At 43.8% G+C, this 21964-nt stretch overlaps 1 pseudogene across 1 annotated transcript in view; it reads right to left on the reverse strand.

Moving 5' to 3' along the window:
- LOC308165338 (putative ATP-dependent RNA helicase TDRD12) overlaps nucleotides 1-21964 on the reverse strand; it is a 96846-nt pseudogene that overhangs the window by 8624 nt on the left and 66258 nt on the right. The window contains exons 17-18 of the transcript in view: nucleotides 991-1066; nucleotides 783-890 (exon numbers count right to left, since the gene is read on the reverse strand). The product of the transcript in view is annotated as a putative ATP-dependent RNA helicase TDRD12 (transcript). The remainder of the gene's footprint in view (nucleotides 1-782; nucleotides 891-990; nucleotides 1067-21964) is intronic.

Here is a 21964-nt window from a genome sequence, read left to right on the forward strand (position 1 = left end):
GGACCAAATGATCAGACTGTGTCACATATATTATACACATTCGTCACCACAACATCTGACTTAGACAACTGACAATCAATGAATGTGATTTCACATCTTCCAGATCACATGTAGAAACCCTCATTCAATATTTTTATTAATATCAAATTGTTACAGCCGTAGTGTGTTGTGTGTTTTCTGTGTTTCTCCCAGGTGATTGCCCTTCCTCCCTGCCTATCGCCATGGTGACGGCCTGAGTGAGCCGAGTTTTGTGTGTGTGTGTGTGTGTGTGTGTGTGTGTGTTTAAAGTGTTAGCTACAGCTATTGTGTGTTGCTACAGGTTGTAGTGTGTACCGGTGTGGGTAACTTTGACTTTGAGAGTGCGTGTTAGTTTTGTGTTTGGCCATACTTTAAGTTACTTTCTACATTTAACCATGTCTTTTCTACAGTTAACTGCTAACTATATAATTTACATGTTACATTGCTTATAAATATTAATTTGCTTTCTCCTTTTTTAATAGAAAGTAGTTTTTAGTTAAGTTTCACGGAAACCTGTTTATTTGACAAATTACACAATAAATCTTGGTTTATTTATATTCTCCTGTCCGCCTCTTGGTCTCGTCTCCCGGGTTCTATTCTATTGTTACTCCCCTCATCCCCTGGATACTATTTGGGGACATAACAAAATGTAATATACATTTAACTGACTTCATCTGTATTCCAGGTGCAATTGAGTAATATAATGTTATTTGAACAGTAGATTCAGTCAGGACTATCAGCGCCTGACAGAGAGCAGAACGTACCCTGCGGAAGGTGTCAGTGATGGGAGCGTTGGCCAGACTGGTGCACGGGTCCAGACTGAAGGCAGAGTGCACCACAACGGCGCTCCTGCTGGGATCACTATGGATGACCTGACATAATGGTGCCAAGAAGATGTATTAGGTTGTTGCTACCCACACAGCCAGTTGCATGCATTCACACATTCCTAAGATGTTGATCCAAAGTGCTTACGGTGACATCTGATGAATCGACGTCCGGGTTCGGAGGGTCCGGCATCAGAGGGTCTGGGTTCAGCAACTGCAACAACCTGCAGAGACACAGCGGCAGCTCGGGTCACTGGTATGATTCTCAAACATGTTTGTACCAACGCACTGAAACTCCCACCATAGCCCCAAATGTCACGGTTATGAATTGTCAGCACATGTGTATTTCAATTCCTAGTGAGCGCAGCATTAAAAGACACCAAAGAGAGCAGCACAGGGCAGGATGACCATATCGTGCACAGGCTAGCTCATCCTCGAAGGTTGGCTGCTCAGCGATTTTTTTCCCACCAAAAACTAGAGGGTGGCACAGGGTTTCCGTTAGAAAAATTTGCCGTCGGACATCGTGTCCGGGAAGAATTCGATTTACCGGACAAACGTGATATATTCCGGTCATCATATTAAAATATAATAAATTAAAAAAAAATCAAAATCATATATTTTTTTTCTCCAAATCTAATATAGCTGTTTGTCGCGGTGATTACTGTTGTGTAGCGGCCTATATATGCCATTTAATGTCTATTTCTCATCCGATACGATTAGATGCGAGCTATATAATATATAATAATATAACATGATTTGACGCATGTGTAACAATGGTCAAACAGGCAACCTTCTTTCATTCAATTCTTTTATTTGACCTGCAGAGAAGACACATAAAACACAATTCTTCTCTGTTCTGCAACTCTTGTAAATCCATTAAGATGGCGGCCATGTTCTCGTTCCACCGTCTATGTACATTTCACATCAAGACAATTTGTTTACAGAAAGAACACAAATTTCCCTCAAACATTTACAAATAACAATTACAAACAACATGTGGAGCAACATACCTGCAGAGAAGACACATAAAACACAATTCTTCTCTGTTCTGCAACTCTTGTAAATCTGCGCGTTCAAAATAACATACAATAAATGTTCTGTTTCACATCATCACAATACATGTAAAAACAAACAGCACAGTACTACACCAACATTTTCACCCTACATTACAAGATTCTCCATACAAACAACAAAACACGAGGAGCATTTTACATAGCGCACATACCCATTAAGATGGCGGCCATGTTCTGGTTCCACCGTAAGTACGGCAACAAGAGAAGGACAAAAGAACGCGCAGACCTGCAGTACACCCAAACTCCAAAGGGGGGCTCCAACAACAACCAGGGCTGCTCAAGCACGGCGAAACTCATCTACATTCACCACAACTAAACATACATTCCCAACTCTGTTACACCCACCTCCCCTGAATTTCGCCAACCTTGAGCAGCAACTATACATTTAAATACTACTTTTTACTTTTTACACTATTACATAGGGCCGCCAAAGGACAGGACAGCCAACTTGAAAAGTATCCTATAAGGATGAAGTGGAAAGAGAGGTAACCTATCTCTCCAACCAACTACTGGCGGTAGGATGCGTTCTACACCCCACAAGACCCTTTTTTTTTTCACTGTGTATTACTAGCCTTCAAGAGGCCACAACCTCTTATGAAACAATCAGAATAACGAACAAACCTATATGTCATAGGATGTCAGTGTGCACAGTGTATACATGCACTGAACTGAGCTTCGGCTTATCTAACTGTGGAAAGCCTGAAACACTGACCTACAAACAGCTCGAATGTTTGACTTAGTGTCTTGGATAATGTCTTGTCCTGACATAGTATAAATCAATCTGTCAACTGGTTTGATAAGGCGACCAAACTTGGACTTGACCTGTGTGACTGTACTAGGATGTTCACACTGTGTAACAGAAGCTAGAGTGTCAGTACGCTGTGTGTCACTAGCATCATCTATCTGATTCGTGTTACCAGAAACATCAGTACAATCATCAGCGCTAACCACAAATCTAGAATCAGAGTTAATGGACTGATCTACCATTTGCTCCTCAGCCATCTGCTCGGGAACCCTCTGAGGGGCAAACGAGACTGAAGACACTACAGTGTTAGTAGCCTCTGTCCGTGAGTGGTCAGGGAATGGTAACTGGGTGACCCACTCCAGGGTTCTTCCCTTGGGATCCTTGGGCTCTGGAACAGTCAAGGGAACATCCCTCTCCCGAACAGCTCTACCCCCATACTCCATGTCTTCAACCTCCCCTCCCTCACTCCCAGGACAGGAATCCACTCTCTCCGACTCGAACGCGGTTCCTCTACTCACTTCCCCAGGCAAGGAATCCTGTTCCACTTCCGACACGGACATGTCACTTGGCTCATTTGATGTATGAACAGCAGACAGGGATGAAACTGGGTCAGAGATCACACTCGTATCATACACCGGCAGAAAGTTCACCAACAACAATAGATTACGGTGGACTACCTTCTCTCGTCCAGTGACAGTGTCTTGTATCCTATATGTGTGAGTCTCAGAGTTCCTATCCACCACAGTGTATACAGTAGACTCCCAACGGTCAGCCACCTTTCTCTTTCCTCTCTCTCTCTTGTTCGCCAACAGCACACGGTCTCCGACGTCAATGGTGGGCCCTTTCACTCGTCTGTTGTAGAGCTCTGTGTGACGGTGCTGTTCTTTTATGACATGTTCCTGGGCTATGACCATAGCTTCTCTCAGATCCTTCGTGAGAGACATCACATACTTGTCGTAGCTGACCACAGCTGGATCATTCAGGACTGTCCGGAAGAGTATATCGACAGGGAGACGAGGAGTACGCCCAAACATCAGATAGAAAGGTGCATAGCCAGTTGACTCATGCGCTGTGCTATTGTACATGAACGTCAGAGTTTGCAAACGCCTCGGCCAGTTGATTTTTGCCTCTGGTTCAAGCGCTCGGATCATGTTACCGAGAGTTCTATTGAAACGTTCCACACTACCGTTACCCATCGGGTGATACGGGGTTGTGTGCGACTTTCTGACACCGGAGACTCTGAGCAGCTCACTCACTAGTTGACTCTCGAAGCTAGCTCCCTGGTCGCTGTGGATACGTTCTGGGAACCCAAAGACGCAGAAGAACTTGTCCCATAGAACTCTCGCCACCTGTTTGGCTGACTGATCTTTGCAGGGGAATGCCTGGGCCATTCTTGTAAAATGGTCAGTAACAACTAACACATCAACTGACTTGTTCCTTGAGTCCTCCGCTGACCAGAAATCAATGCAAACCAGCTGAAGTGGCCTGGTTGATGTGATACTCTGCAAAGGCGCCCTCGCAGCAGGTTCAACAGTCTTACTGACAATACACCGCTGGCAGTTACGGACGTAGTCTCTTACGTCTCTGTCGAGGTTGAGCCAGAAGAACCTCTGTCTGGCCAAGCCAAGACTCCTGAACTGACCTTGATGGCCGGCATGGTCATGAACACCTCTCAGAACTTCAACTTTCTTAGACTCAGGAACCACATACTGGCGGCGTTTTGACTTCACGACTTGATCCCTCGAGACTCTGTAGAGTATCCCATTGCTCACAACAAGTTTCTCCCAGTGCTTCAGGTACCTCATGACTGTGACTGATTCCTTATCTCTCTCTCTCCTGGAGGGTCTCCGATGTCTCTCCACATAGTACAAGACTCGAGAGAGAGTTCTGTCTCTGAGCTGTTCATCCCGGAGTTCCTTCTCACTGTAAGCAGGAAGTGAGTCCTGACCACCTGGGACTAACTGAGGCAAATGGTGCAAGACTGCTACAGCACGCGTTCTTGCTCCGACCTCCCACAGATCGTCATATGACTGTAGAACAACAGACACTTCATCCATCTCCATAGACTGAGCGTGGACATGCAGAGGTGATGGGACACTTTGAGCGTAACTCTCTGCCTGGCGTGGAGTGTCACCACTATCATTGGACGACCGGAAGGCGTCCTGTACAGAAGCACTCGACACATCCTGGACTTCGGAGAGGAGATTCTTGTAGGGCTCTTCAAGTAATCTGTGACTGACTCTCTGCTTGACGAAAGGCACACGACTCAAGGCATCAGCGACAACATTCTGTGGGCCTGGCACGTACTTGATGTCGAAGTTATAGCTCGCTAACTTAGCCACCCATCGTTGCTCGCAGCAGTCCAGCTTGGGCTTCGTCATGATATGAGTCAATGGATTATTGTCCGTCCAAACAGTGAAATCATGCCCCTTCAACCAATGGCTGAACTTGTCACAGACACTCCACTTCAAGGCTAGGAATTCCAACCGATGGGCTGGGTAGTTTCTCTGAGACTGAGAGAGGGACTTGCTGGCGAATGCGATTGGCCTCGCTCGGTCTTCACCCTCTTGGATCTGCGACAGGACAGCACCGATGCCATCAAGGGACGCGTCCGTTGACAGCATGAAGGGACGGCTGAAATCAGGGTGAGCCAGGACAGCCGTCTCAACCAGCGCCGTTTTCAGCTTCTGGAAAGCCTGCTCCGTTTCGGGGGTCCAGTCAGTAACCTTCAACTTCCTGCTTTGTGACCTTTGTTTGGACTGTTTCACCTTCCCTTTTCTCTTCTGGCCCGTCAACAGAGAGAAGAGAGGCTTTGCAATAGCGGAGAAGCTAGGCACAAAGTGCTGGTAATAATTGATCATCCCCAAGAAAGATCTGATTCGTTTCTGTGAGGGGGTTACACCGTCCGCTTCCATCAGGTCAGCACTTGTCATCTTTGCGATGCTCTCAACTTTGCTGGGATCAGTCAACACACCGTTGTCATTAATTATGTGGCCGAGGAATTTGACGGATTTCCGGAGAAAAAAACACTTCTTGGGGGCCAATTTCAGGTTATGACCACGCAGTCTACTGAACACCATCTCCAAGCGTTCCAGAGCTGTCCTCTCATCAGGGGCGTACACCAATAAATCATCCAGATAAACCAGTAAGCTCAGATAGTTCTGGTCTCCGAAAATGCTAGTCATCATACGCATGAAGCTCCCAGGACTATTACAGAGGCCCTGCGGGAGGCGATTATACTCATACAAGCCCATAGGTGTTGTAAAGGCAGAGTACTTTCTGTCATCCTCGTGTAGTGGCATGTTATAAAACCCTGAGGTTAGATCCATAGTACTAAACAAGGAGTTACCTCCAAGTGCAGCTAAGCAGTCGGCCTGGTGAGGGAGAGGGTGAGCATCCTTCAGGGTCCTCTTGTTCAGCCAGCGAAAGTCTGTACAGATACGGAGATCTCCGTTCTTTTTCCATACAAGAACCAACGGAGATGCATATTCACTGGTTGACTTCCTGATTATATCTTTCTCCTCCATCTCACTCAGTACTTGGCGCAACTTCTGATACTGACTGGGGGGCACTCGTCTGAATGGGAGCCGGAATGGCCTGTGATCTGAGAGGTGAATGCGATGTATGAAGCCCTTTGCCTCTCCACAATCCAGGTGATGGCGTGAGAAGATGTCCTTGTAGCGCACAACCAGGTCAGCCATCTTGCTTCTACACTGTTCAGACACGTCACAGGAGTGTATGTCGAGCCCACTCAATCCCATGTACTTCAGTTCCTCATCAACAGTGCGGGCCGCATTTTCACTGGACGGGGTTACTTGACAGCAACTGAGTAGTGGGACCTCAGCAGGTCCGGTCTCATCCATGTCCTCGAGCGCAATGCAGGAGAAGACGTCGGCCAATTTAGCATTGCGTCTTACCAAGACGGGCCTGTCGGACGAGTTGATCAGCTTCAATGGAACCCATCCGTCTCCCCACAAAGGAGTAACAACTCTGGCCACCAGAACCCCTCTTGGAGCTGAGCGACACGATGTGGGCTCTGTCATCACAGCGCTACCAGGAGACACAATAGTGGACTTGGGTAGCTTGCCCCACATCAGGTACTCCCGACCAGGCTCAAGACACACGGCTGAGTTGCACCTGACTGTGCCTATCTTGTCAGGTATGACGTCACCTCGCCAACGGTTCAGACCAGCGAGCATCGAGAGAAACTGTTCAGATTCTGGATCGCCAGCAGGACAGGGCGTAGACACAGCCTTCCAGTAGCCATCACATTGCTTATACTGCCGGAGGATATATTTAATAACATTGGTGCCTAGTATCAACTCATCATGCTGGCCTTCAACTACCAGAGTGGGAACCATAATCCTACAGCCATACACCTCCATTTCCACGTTGAAAGCTGACTCAGGCTTGACACGGCGACCACCACAGCCAACAAGCACCACATTTGAACTGAACTGGTTATGTTCTGTAGCAACTCCAACCTCTCTAAGCTTTCCCTCTGCCGTCTTACTCATTGTACAAGCCATAGACCCACTGTCTAGCATAGCATTCAGAGTCACTGTATTACCAACTGTCACAGGTGTGTAGAAAAGGCTGTCACTACCACTAATTGTATGCGTATTCTGATAAACAATATCTTCAGAGTTATCACTTGAGCTTTTGAGAGCTATATACACTGTCTCAGCACTAGATTCGTCCTCACAATGGGAGTTTACTTGGCGACCTATACTTTCTCCCTCTGAATACAGGCCACCTAGTTTCCCTGAGGCTGAGGTGCTCGGGACGACCTGGTGGAACACTCAACTTTTGTGTGACCTGGGGCTAAACAGACAAAGCACAGCCTCTCTGACATGCAGTGTGAGATGGTAGTGTGTCTACTGTCATCACAGACTCGGCAGGCCTTCTCACGGGCGCCACCCTGGTATCTTCCGCCACGAGGAGCACTGTCACGCTGCTGCACTTTCCCCATCATCTGCTCCAGCCTCTCCATAATGCGAGCAAGAATCCTGTCTTCAGATTGCTGAGTGTTCTGGGCCACAGCAGTCGCGGAGGAGTGGTACGGAAGCTGGCCTAAAGCATGGTCCTGGGAAGGAATGAGGGTAGAAGGCGGACACTGTGTGTGGTACAATGGACCATGGGCAGGAGCAGGGGGGTACTGGGTGGAACACTGCTCAGACACAGACTGAATCGAAGGCTCTGGATGAGACTGCACAGTGTGGAGGGCGGTGGCATGGCTCTTCAATGGCACAGAACTACCGGTCCTGCCAGAGGCTCTCAGCTCTCTCTGATAATTATCAATCTTCAACTGTATGTCTCGTGAGCTCCACTCCTCAATAGCCTTGCATTCCAGAATACGGGATAGTCCAGAGTCCGGGCAATGCCTGACAAACATCCGTGCTACCTCTTCACCCACGTTCTCCATCCTCCTACCTTGTCTGCGAAGGCCCTCACCAGCTACATCAGCTGCTTTGTTGATCCTCAACCAGTAGTCTACAGGGTTCTCATTGGGTCTGGGTAGAGTGGCATAGAAATCTGACAACGGGAGGCATGATGACACATCACTGAAGTACTTGAGAAGGATATCATAGATGAGATCAGGGTTCTGCTTCACATCAAGTGTCTGATCGCTACGCAAACCAACCCTCACGACATCCTTTGCCTTACCCATCAGCCTTGCCAGTGTCTCCTCAGCCTGTTCATGCATTGGACATTTCTGCTTTCTCAGATAAGCTTTAGACATGTCAATCCAGTCCTGGACTGAACACTTATCAGAACTATCACCACGGAACATTGGTGGTTCCCTGTCTGATTTTACATTCACAGTAACGCGCGGAACCTCCTGTCTAACAACATTAGGATCAGTTACAGGATCTGGAGGCGATGTGCAGTTGAGGTGTGCACTGCTCATACTACTTGAGTGAACTACACCAGCTGAAATTAACTTGGTTACAATGGACTCGCCAATCTGAGCACCTAGCTGACCCATCATGTCTGAAAGGTGATGAAGAGCTTCAGTGTCATTAACACTGGGTGTGGATGTGGGAGGAGCCTCCCCTGTAAACTGTCCGACAGCAGCACAACCTGGGTCCTGACCTGACCCTGTGCCTCTACCACTGTCAGTAGACAACTGGGAACACCCCACCTCCCTACTATTCAACCCACCGATGACAGCACTGTCTGCTCTGCTCTGACATGCCCCCCATGCACCCCTCCCCATAGGCAACACTGGACTGGCAAAAATCTCATCATTAAAACCTGGCCTCTGAGCCATAGTGGTACAGACTTGCGTTGTGTAATATTACTGAATGAAAAAAAATAAAATAAAAAATAATGTTTAAAAAAAAATATAAAGTTACAGCAGGACATAAAAACCAAACAATCAAAGCACTTTTTAAACTGATGTAATCACAGACCTCAGACTGAATGACCATTTACTATAATACTCTGACCACACTTGATCTATCACACTAAGACCTGGCATCCACGCAGCATCCACGGAGATCGGCGTTCAGCTGATCTTGAGATCGACGTGTCACGGCACCAGTGTAACGATGGTCAAACAGGCAACCTTCTTTCATTCAATTCTTTTATTTGACCTGCAGAGAAGACACATAAAACACAATTCTTCTCTGTTCTGCAACTCTTGTAAATCCATTAAGATGGCGGCCATGTTCTCGTTCCACCGTCTATGTACATTTCACATCAAGACAATTTGTTTACAGAAAGAACACAAATTTCCCTCAAACATTTACAAATAACAATTACAAACAACATGTGGAGCAACATACCTGCAGAGAAGACACATAAAACACAATTCTTCTCTGTTCTGCAACTCTTGTAAATCTGCGCGTTCAAAATAACATACAATAAATGTTCTGTTTCACATCATCACAATACATGTAAAAACAAACAGCACAGTACTACACCAACATTTTCACCCTACATTACAAGATTCTCCATACAAACAACAAAACACGAGGAGCATTTTACATAGCGCACATACCCATTAAGATGGCGGCCATGTTCTGGTTCCACCGTAAGTACGGCAACAAGAGAAGGACAAAAGAACGCGCAGACCTGCAGTACACCCAAACTCCAAAGGGGGGCTCCAACAACAACCAGGGCTGCTCAAGCACGGCGAAACTCATCTACATTCACCACAACTAAACATACATTCCCAACTCTGTTACACATGCGCGCTATGCCATGCGTCAAATCCAGCGCTGAACGGGTCCAGCGCTGAACGGGCGCCTCACTGGGAACTGAACAGACAGCATCGATCAATGAACGGACTCCACATTACGTTAACTGAAGTTTGTTAAATTGTTTGGGATTAATGTGAGTTTTCTATTTTCTCTTTACAGTTTTACCCTTTTTTTTTTAAATCAATAAAACAACGTCATTTCTATAAGTCTCGCTGGTTGGGAAGGCATTTCGTTTAGCTCGGGAGTATGACAATGGGAAGAACATAACTGTTTATTGAGAAACAATTGATAGGCAGTCTGGGATACGTATATAAAGAAATACCACAATGTCTAGATGTATAACATTTTATTGAACAGTAACAGTGCAAGCATGTAGGCTACGGGGAACAGGGATTTTGGTCAGTAGGTCCTTTGTACAGAGGGCGTTTCTCTCCGACAACGCGTTCCCAGGTACCATGGAAGTCATAGGTAGTCCAGCACACTGACAGACAGACAGACAGACAGACAGACAGACAGTCAGCTTACTTCTACCCTTTTGAGTGGAATTACTCCTTTAATTAGCTGTTAGCCATCTCAAAGCCCCCTGAGCTGCTCGTCAACACTGAGAATAGACCACATTATAGAAACCAAAACACCGTTTTTTAAATCCACAGGGAATAACCGAGAGTGTAAGGAAAGGCACACCCAGCACTGTCAGTGGTGGGGAGACTTGAAGTGGCTTTGCTTGATTTCCATCACAGATTCAAGGATTGAAACACTGATGAAAATAGGGAGTAATAGTGATGGGATTATCTTAGATTATTTTAGATTAGATTAGATTAGATTAGGTGAGATTCAACTTTATTGTCATTGCAGAGTACAAGTACCAGACAACAAAATGCAGTTTAGCATCTAACCAGAAGTGCAAATAGTGATATAAAAACAAACACTTAACTTTCGGGGAAACTGCTAAAATAAAATAAATTAAATAAATTAAAAAAGAAAGCGACTATTAGCACCGCCGAATGACAACAAACGTATGAGTAATGAGTAAAACAATGTCACTTTTATAGTATGTTGTTTAACTTGCCGTTCGGTCGCCATGGCTCTGGTGTGTGTAGCAGCTTCAGCTAGCTGGCTGGAAACTTCTAGGGGTGCGTTCGTAAACACGCTCTGAGAGCGCCGGCGCGCACGCTGGCTTCGATGTCACAGAGCGACCGAGTCGTTCGATTGGACGAGAGGCGTTCCGCGAGTGCTGATCGGATTTCCAGAGCGTGTTTACGAACGCACCCAGCCAGCTTTAGCGAATTGTATTCAAAGGGAATTATTTTCACCGGACAATATGTCCGACGACTTTTCAATTTGTCGGACTTCACCAAATTTTACCGGACAAAGACCGGTAATTGCCGGTTAACGGAAACCCAGGGGTGGCAACAATTATAATTTCTTAAATAGTGGTTAAGTCATTAAAGCCGAGCAGGTGATTTTATATAGAAGGTGATCAAATACCAATATATCCTACAGCTGCAGCGGAACATGCGGAACGCGCATTACACACACACACACACACACAGAAAGATCAATACGAAGTAGGCCTACATGAGAGTACACGCACAAAACCGGCTAACGTTACTCATTAACTGTTTACACAAGTAAAATCACAGTGTGACAGTCAGATGGAGCATTCGGTAAACAACAACAGCAAGGTAATGCTATCAGTTGAGTTAAAGAAAACCAACTCTTACCTTTGAGGACACCAACATGAGCCCTGCTTACCCGTACCTCCGCCGTTCTGTTCGTGGTGATTTTAGAGGCAATAGATTACTTTTTGCCCCGCGCTTATTGCTATGAATAGTTCGAAGCTAGGTGCTTGCACGTTGGGTGCGAGAATGCTCGGTTAACCCATTAGCGGGAACATTATTTGTTTCACAAAATAGGCTGATTTAATTGACCATGAACATCAGAGACATACATTACGAATGTTCATTTAAAATACTCTATACTGAGCACTGGTATAAGAACATGAACCAGAGAACAGCAGTAAATGCAATAACCCACAGTCGTCGCTGATGATGTTGCATTTTCGATTAGGATACGGGATTAAAGGCACCGGCGACGGGCTAAAAGAGAAATCCAAATGTCCCGCTAAATTCGGACCAATCACAAAACTGTTTTGAAAGCGCGTCGCCTCGCGCCGCGCGCCTGTTGAGAGCGATTCAGTCTCGATTGCAGTGCGAACACAAACGACGAGGTTAATTGCAACATTGTAACATATTGTAAATAACTACGCCCTAAATCGTAACGAATTGTTGGTCTGGAAGCGGCCTAAATCTAGCTTCAATCTGCTTTTTTTCTGTTCTCCGGTCATAATAACTCGCTGCCTTTCTGCGCAGCCTGAATCAAAGTGGACTGTCTGAATCAATTAGTGGCGGAGGAAATTCATTCGTGGCGCCTGCCACGAATAAATGCATATAGAGGAAACACTGCATTAGAGAGGTACAACACAGTATAGGAGCCTTTACACAGGTACAACACAGTATAGGAGCCTTTACACAGGTACAACACAGTATAAGAGCAGGGGTGCAAACTGGCGATGGTCCAAAAAGGTGACACTTTTTTTTTGCCCGTAGATGGTTAGCTCTAGCATTAACAGTGGTCTAACAATGATGCGCGTGTAAGTAGCGATGGCCCTGACCTTAACACCCAAATAATTAATGTAAGCAACCTGTTCTCAAAATAATTATGCGGGTTCCTGCAGGTTTCAACAAGTTACATTTAATATATAAGACCACTTTTAATAGATTTTAAGACCTAGTGAGCAAGTATTGGTATTAGAATCACATTTGTTGATTCTTTTCATTAGCAATGCTGGGTGATCTGTTCTGTTGCATATAGAACAATGATAATGTAAGTTAGCCTACTCTATCAATTTCTTGATTTATTTCCATTGCTTCTCAACACATTACTAGATATAATAACATACATAACAGAATAAACTCACACACTTACTTACACTCACTTACACTGCATAGCCTACATACTGAGATAATGGCACACACAAACCTCTCACAGGAGGTCCACACACACACACACACACACACACACACACACACACACAGACACACAGACACACACAGACACACACACTATATTTACTAAACCACACACACCGTTGCTACCACTGCAAGTTTGAAGAAATTCTAACTTCACATGCCTACAGTCGAATCGCCTCCTACGGCGATTATCGTATCGTGGCCTCTTGTCTTATCATTTCACGTGGCAAAATATCAGGGTTTTGGGCGCAGCTTAACCAATGTCAAAAGAGCAATAAGTGTGCGATAAGTTTTGTTTTATATGTTGTCTCTCATCCGCACGCGTCGTATTCCCACGCAGTGGGTCTGGCGACAATAATACATTTTCCGGACTGACTTTTAAAATTAAAATAAAATCGATTCTACGCAAGTCTAAAGCACACAGAAGCCATTAAAAGGTTTATTTTGAAAGTCTCGCCCTGTGTCTGATCCTGATGTTATAGAAGCAGCGTAGCAGCAGGGTAGAAGTGAGGTAAAGGGGGAAGCGAGACAGTCTCGGGCAGCGTTCGTAAATTCGCTCTGCGCACTGGGCTCAACGTCATAAAGGGACCAAGTAATTTGATTGGACAAGAGGCATTCCATGACTGCTGATCAGATTTCCAGAGCGAATTTACGAACGCAGCCTAGGGCAAACCACTCGCCGACTAGTTTTTTTCATAACACGAAACTTGAAGTTGTAAAGTACCCAGTCGATATAATAAACAACAGTTTAACGATCACTAAATACTTATAATGATCATCTAATTATGTGTAGTTATGTGTTTCTAGCATGTCGATGTTCTATCAGGTAAATTCGCTAGAACTAACCTCCATACCCTGGTTCAGAAGAAATCAGTCCTTCGTCACTTACATCGTCGTCCTCAATGAAACTTTTAGGTGGATTGGTTACCCTAGCCTATGGTCTTTGTGACATTTCACAATCACAAACATATGTGTACAGAAACTCACTAAAGTATAAAACACGGCTAAAATACTGCTTCTCTTCAAATCACTCCATGACACTTTGAGGTCAGTGCATTTGTTTTTTTGGTGAACTACCGTAATAACCCTAAATGGCTAGAGAGTGCAACATCTGTGCTTTCAGAAACTGTTGGATTTTTTTCGATTGCACATATAATTCAAGAATTACGATAGTTTGAACAAACCCTGTAAAATCCTGTTGAGAAGTTATCGCAACATAGAAATAACTTCTGTTATTTTATTTGATTACTTCTTATGTTTCTACTACCATTTTAAGACCTTTTTAAGACGTTTTATTTCAACTGCAGCAGAGTTTAGCAGACAGGAAGATGTTAGCTTGGGCATCATGTGACTTGGATGAGATGTAGACCCCCCCCCCCCCCCCAATTTTTTTTATATTTTTTGCAGATCTGCATGATTCACGTAGGTCACCTATTTCGAGGTAAAAACGGCGAATTTCACCTAAAGGTGACACGTTTGCACCACTGTAAGGTTAAAAACACACCCAGTGTTGGAATGGGATGAATTGGATTTGGGCTTCAACGTACACTTCAGTCCAAACCTCAACATGACTGAGCCAAAAAACTAAAACAAAATTGTGTGCACATATTGCAGCGATGAACTGTCTTTCCACAACAGTATTGTTTTGTGTAAATTCAAGATCCCTTGAGCCAACATCTTGCTTCTTGTGACATAACAGAAGATGATATACACTTGCTGTTGTTTTAATGATGTTTAATGACTGTGCTATGGGCCTATAGGTATGACACTCTATTCAAGTTGCATGTGTATCTTTGTGAGAAAGGGTCTGTTATAAAATTATCAGACCTTTCTTTCTCTCGTGGATTGCATCACTTGCTATTAGCAATGTGTCTAAATGATCAAATACAAGTCCTATGAAAGATTTATATTTGAAATAGAACATTTGTTATTTTAATAATCACAAAAAACATACTCACACACAAATAAACAAGTTAACCTCTTAAAAACCCTAAGGTTAAATAAACAATTTAAGCGTATTCCAGCAGGTCCTGTCACAAGCCGAGGATGGTGCTGACAGCCTGGTTGCTGAGGACTAGGCTGGTCTGGGTCCTCAGGTCTACCAGATACTCTGCCAGGCTTTCCACATGGTCCTTTACTGGCTAGCTGTGCTCATCCACTGCCTGAAAAATAATACCAATACCAGGATACCACCTTCAGGTTGTGTGGATATGCTCAGATCTTACTTCAGAATAACATTCTACACATGACAAAGATATACAATCATCAATAATTAACTGAATACAACATGAAGCAGAATTATAACCTGCAGGAAATGATATGCCCACAATGAATATAGAATATCTCCACAACCATAAGGGCCATTGTAATAATCTTGGTATCAGATGAAAGCTAACACCTGTGGGATGTCAGAATCAAAATAGATGTTACTGTGTAGTAGCAAATAGAGATAGGACTTTGTATGTAATCAGTATTCCAATCTATGATTAGTACTTGTCCTAAGTTAGAAGCTAGTATGTGAGCCAGTGACACTTTGGAGAGGTTTAAAAACAGGTATGTCCAGACGGACCACCAAATTGTGCCATTTGGAGAACTTTTGGCACCACCAGTGCCATTTTTGACCTTTCTCATGTACCAGACTGTAAAACTAATTATATTTCACTGACAGATCACTATAGGTATAAATTCCATCCAAATTCAACTGTTTTCTCACTTGTTTTGAAAAGTAAACCATTCACCTCTATACATTTTCCCACTCAAAGAAAATCATACAAAGAAAATGAAGTTTGACTCAGATGTATTGTCAAACTGAGAATATACAGAATTACAATGAAAGCAAACTTTGAAATATGAAACAGAAAATATAATCAAACATACAAAAAACCAAACCTTGACATTTCTGAAATAACAGGTAAAAACAAATCAGAAGTATATACAATGTCTGCCACTCAGTCATTTGCACCTGCAATTGCACTTTCTTCACCACAAGAATGTTTCCTGGATAGGATTTCACTATGAGGTGAATAGTGAAATAAGATTCATTTTGATCTAATCATGAAAATAGGTTGAACCATCCCGTTAAAAACCATGATATCTGTGACCACTAAACAGTCTGATACTCCAACCCTACTCCTACTAGGGGTGTAACGGATCACGGAAAGTCCGTGATCCGTTCGGATCGCCCTCCACGGTTCGGAACGCATGTGTACCGCGGATCAATTGCAAAATGTTAACAAGTAATAATATTACTTAATATCTTACTTAATATGTAAATCACAATGTAGAGTTGCCATGAAAAGATAGACGCGACAGTTACGTGCTGTGCTTTGTTTTACTCTAAAGCGCAATGATAGGTTGATAATGCGAAAGAAAAAGAATCTGTTGTTTGCTCACTACACGTGCTGGGAATCCACAACAACAAGGCTGCGTTCGTAAATCCGCTCTGGAATCTGATCAGCGTTCAAGGAACGCCTCTTGTCCAATCAAATTACTTGGTCCCTTTATGACGTCGGACCCAGTGTGCGCTCCGGCGCTCTCAAAGCGAATTTACGAACGCGGCCCAAGTGTATCATGTTACGTTGTTCGGCGGAGAAGAACTCGAAATGCCTCCCTCCCATGTATGGATGGGAGCACTTTGGCTTCTCTGTTAACTATGACGGGAGGCACGAAAAAGATAGCTCGACAACTTCTGATAATGTAGGCATTTTTTTCATAACATGTTCAAAATAAGGGTTCACTTTATTATTTAGTTAAAAGTGGCATAAACATGTTTATTCATCTGCTTTAAAGAGCCCAGTGATTCACTGCTGCAACCAGGCGCCATCCTCCCTCTCTCCTATCATTTAAATTGAGTGTATTTCAGTATAATTATGTAATGTTTGAGTGTAGAATATGTTATATATCAGTTTTGACATCTTGAATGTTGTTGGTTTTTGTCACATAGTAAAAGTGGTGTTTTTACAGAATTCAAGGAAAAAGCAGTTTTTATAAAAACAAAAATGTTTTGTGTTGATCCGAAAAATGATCCGATCTGTGACTCAAAAACCGTGACACGATCCGATCCGTGAGTTAGGTGATCCGTTACACCCCTAACTCCTACACTTAACTCCTAACACTGAGGACCATGTGTTGGTTATTACAATATTTCTAATGAGGTCAAATACAGAATCCATTAGAGGACACAACCTTCCTGTTCTGTGAACAAAGACCACAAGTTACTATAAATACATGGATGAATCTATCTTTGTTTTTACTATAATAATAATAATAATAATAATATATGCAAACACTTTCATCCAAATCAACTTACATTACATGTTTCAGTATATATGGTCCCAGCAGGGATATATGGTACTACACAAGGGGCAATGGAACTCTGTCAGTGTCCGTACCATGATGCTCTCAGGTTGCAGGACTTACTGAAACTGTTCCGACTCTAGGAGCAGTGGTACTCTCTCCTGTGTGTATTTTCTGATGTACCTTTAGGGGATGTTTGTAACTCTCCTCAAACTCCCCACAAATGTTATGGCTTCTCTCTTGTGTGTATTCTCTCATGGGTCTTTAGGTTGCTTCGTTGAGAGAAACTCTTGCCACACTGGGAGCATTGGTGTGACTTCTCTCCTGTGTGGATTCTCTGATGGCTCTTTAGGTGTCCTAGTCGACTGAAACTCTTGCCACACTGGGAGCATTGGTGTGACTTCTCTCCTGTGTGGATTCTCTGATGGCTCTTTAGGTGTCCTAGTCGACAGAAACTCTCGCCACACTGGGAGCATTGGTGTGACTTCTCTCCTGTGGGGATTCTCTGATGGCTCTTTAGGTTTCCTAGTGTACTGAAACTCTTCCCACACTGGGAGCAGTGGTACGGTCTCTCTCCTGTGTGTATTCTCTGATGTCTTTTTAGCTTATCTGGAGTAGTATAACTCTTCTCACACTGGGAGCAATCGTATGGCTTCTCTCCTGTGTGTGTTCTCATGTGGATCTTTAGCGTTCCTGCCTCAGTAAATCTCTTCCCACAATGGGAGCAGTGGTATGGCCTCTCTCCTGTGTGTATTCTCTGATGGGTCTGTAGCCCTCCTGCCTGAGTAAAACTCTTCCCACACTGGGAGCAGACGTATGGCCTCTCTCCTGTGTGTATTCTCTGATGTATTTTTAGGTTATTTGGAGTAATAAATCTCTTCCCACACTGCGAGCATTGGTATGGCCTCTCTCCTGTGTGTATTCTCTGATGTATTTTTAGGTTATTTGGAGTAGTAAATCTCTTCCCACACTGCGAGCATTGGTGTGACTTCTCTCCTGTGTGGATTCTCTGATGGACCTTTAGCGTTCCTAGTTTACTGAAACTCTTGCCACACTGGGTGCAGTTGTGTGACTTCTCTCCTGTGTGTTTCCTCTGATGTTTCTTTAGGGTGTTAGGGGAAGCTAAACTCTTCCCACACTGACGGTCAGGGTAAGTATGTTCTCCTCTGTGAGCCTGTGGTTGTTTGTGGTTTCCTGACATGGTGGAGCTGGGCTCGCTGTCTGAGCCTGGGTTGGAGCTCTCTCCTGTAAGAGTAGGAACATATACAGGATTAGAAACATTTCATTCAACCTTCATTCATACAGGGGAAAACACACTGAGAACAAGGCCTCTTTTGCAGTTGCCCCCTGTCCACAATATCTATACCATTACAAAACAACACATAAGAAATACATTTGAATACAGACATCAATACATCACTTAAAACCACAATATATGAAGAGAAACAATCACCAAAGAGGTCCTCTATCAACACCCTAAATTGCCTGAGTGACACCAGAACAACCAACTGGAATGTTTTTGTAGATTTTCCCTGCAGTGAGGTGCACCAGAACTAAAAGTGGATTTACCCAGTTTGGTGGAGACCCAGGTAACCTCAAGAGTTAACCAACTTTGAGAAAGAGTTCGGCAATTTATGGTCTTGAATTTCAGTAATGAGGTTAGGTAAATGGGAGTTTATGCAGAAGGCGAGATCTACGGGACTTTCACAACGTCCAGACAACGTTTTGATTAAGTATGCAACGATTCATTTTAAAACAATCACCTATGGTAAAGCAAAGGGCACTATGGTAGATGTCATCCAAAGGTTTAAGGGTAGTGGCTGCTGCATTTTTGTTGACGACATCACCATAATCAAGCACTGGCATGAAGGTTGATGGCACAGTTGATCTGATTTGTGCTGTTCAGGGAATGCCAAGATCTGTTCCTTTAAAAGAAGCCCATCTAAGAGCCCCGCGGTGGCGCAGCGGTCTAAGCATTAGCCTCTAGTGCAAGCTGCTCACCGGGGACTGGGATCGAATCCCGGTCTCGCCAGACCCGGATATGGCCGGGGCCCACAGGGAGCGGCATATTGAGCGGCCGCTCCCAAGGGGGGTATAGGACTATTTCCGGACAAGGATCCGCCGCGCAACACCGCCCCCGTCTGGTGCTGGAATAACGGTGTCGGGCTCGAGGAGCCAGACAGCTAGTCTGCCTGGCTATCTCCTCTGGGGCTGCCGGCCACGGGGTCGTGCGGCGGATCCTACGCAATAGGCAGGGGATAATTGGATACTAGGCTGGGTGCAATTGGATACCAAATTGGGTGAAAAAGGGATAAAATAAAATAAAAAATAAAAAAGAAGCCCATCTTAACTCTTAGCGTTTTAAACGTTTCTAAACTTCAACTATTTGTCAAACCAAATGCCTGAAGGTACCACGTAAATCTCTACAAACAATAGTACACAAGTATAAACATTATATGAGCATACAGTCGTCATACGCTGAACTCAATCCTACAGAACATTTGTGGGCAGAAGTGAAGAAGCTTGCGCGAGCAAGGAGGCCTACTAACCTGATTCAGTTACACCAGTTCTGTCAGGAGGAAAATTACACCAACTTAATGCGAGAAGCTTGTGGAATGCTACCAGAAATATTTGACCCATGTGGCAATGCTACCAAAGGCAATGACTAGGGCTGGGTTCAAAAAATCGATTTCCCGATTCTGAATCGATCTTCATTAAATGAGCGATTATCGATTCATAAATCCAGAGATCGATCTTTTTTTTTTTTTTTTGCTTGCAGCTTCAACCCGCAACGAGATCTCGTGGCCAGATCTCGCGCTACAATAATTTATCATATCTCACGCAACGTGAGGTCTCAACACTAAAATCTAAAAACATGGCGATGGCAGGGACACTCAAGTCACCACCAGGCTTAAAGTCAGATGTCTGGGTGCATTTTGGATTTAAAAAATGTGACGATAGAGATGAGCTGGACAAAAGCAAAGTCATATGTAAATAAAAAGTACATTCATGTAACTGCTTTGGAGTCAATTCATTGATATGTTTAACAATGCTACATGTTATAGGGTTCCTTGAACCATTTATAGCATTAGTTCGGAGAATCTCTTTCATATTCAAGCAAAAAATGTATATTGTAACTAGATCGAATCGGAATCGAATCGAATCGAATCGTGAATCGAATCGAATCGGGAGCTGTGAATCGGAATCGAATCGTTTTGGGAAATCAGTGGCGATACCCAGCCCTAACAATGACACCCAATACTAACTAAGTGTATGGAAACTACTGATCCACTGGGAATATGAATAAAATAAAATAAAAGCTGAAATAAATAATTCTCTTGACTAATATTCTGACATTTCATTCTTAAAATAGAGTAGTGATCCGATCTGACCGAAGACAGAGAATGTTAGGATTAAATGTCAGGAATTGTAAAAACTGAGTTTAAAGGCCTTTGCACACCAATGCGTGCGTTTACGCCTGCGTATTTTTAATCCGACATCCGGAAAAAAACGTTACGCACAGAGACCTTGCACACCGGTCCGTTGCGGAGTCCGTTGCGTTTTTTGACGTTGCGAACTTTCGCAATATGCACTCTACATGTTGTAATATTGTGGCATTTCTTTACTGTTTGCCATCTGGTCTAGGAATACCCAGGGAGACGCAGACAGCAGAAGTAGAATAGAATAGTAGAATAGAAAAGAAAAAGAAACCGCTATAACCAGCTGAATGATGTATAACTGGCAGTCTGTGACCGTGTGCACCTGGCCGGACCCTGCCCTTCTGCCTGAGTTTGAGTAGGATGCTACCCAAATGAATGTTATTGTTTAGTGCCGTACGCTTTCGTGGTATTATATTGTGTGAATTATCATCTGTATGTTGTTTTTCTTTCACTCGACTAACCGCCGAGATAATACTTGAGACATGTACTTCCGTAAACATTAATCCAACTGTCCTGCAGTTGTAATTTGACGATGTGTCCCAGTCTATACCATGGCGGAGTGGTCAAAAACTACTCTCAAAAGGCTTTTGACGGACGCGAAAAACGCAGAAAATCGAACCTGTTGCGTTGTTTTTTTTGACGGACGAAATATTACGGATTGGTGTGCAAGCGTGGTTGACACAACATGAGTTCTAATTTATTTTTTTAACGGACGTAAAAAACGCGTTGGTGTGCAAGGGCCTTAAATGTATTTGGTTAAGGTGTATGTAAACCTCCAACTTCAACTGTAAATGCAGGATTATTATTACTTAATTATTTACAATTATTTATTTACAATATTCTTAATGTAAATAGTAAAACAAACTTGACCAAGAATTGGTCCTTGTGACCCTTTGTTATGTCCTTTGTTATGTCCAAAAAACCTGATTTAACCCCATCAGTTAAGACACACTGCGTTCCGTCTGTTAAATAATTTTCAATACAGCTACATGAACCTGATCCAGATAACCTCTGAACAAGTAGATAATGGCAGGGGTTTAAGTGGGCCGGGGCGCACTTACCCTCCCAAATATGCTCAGCCGGGGCTCAGCCCTGGCACATCACCAGTTCATTTATTTCTACATTTTTGTTGCAGTATTTAGCATCACTAAAATAAATCACAAATAATTTTATTGACATTAGATTTTTATACATGTTAATTCGTGAAAGTTTGAAATGATATCGCGTCCTCACTGTCACATGACCACCGCATCAGTTGCCTGCTTGCCTGCCTGAGTCTTTTGTGTTCTCTTGTTCACTCGCATGACTTGTCAGCTGGCTGTCAGTAT

Source organism: Nansenia antarctica (genome assembly GCF_963989245.1).
Source record: "Nansenia antarctica genome assembly, chromosome: 9".
In the NCBI taxonomy this organism is placed as follows: Eukaryota; Metazoa; Chordata; class Actinopteri; order Argentiniformes; family Microstomatidae; genus Nansenia; species Nansenia antarctica.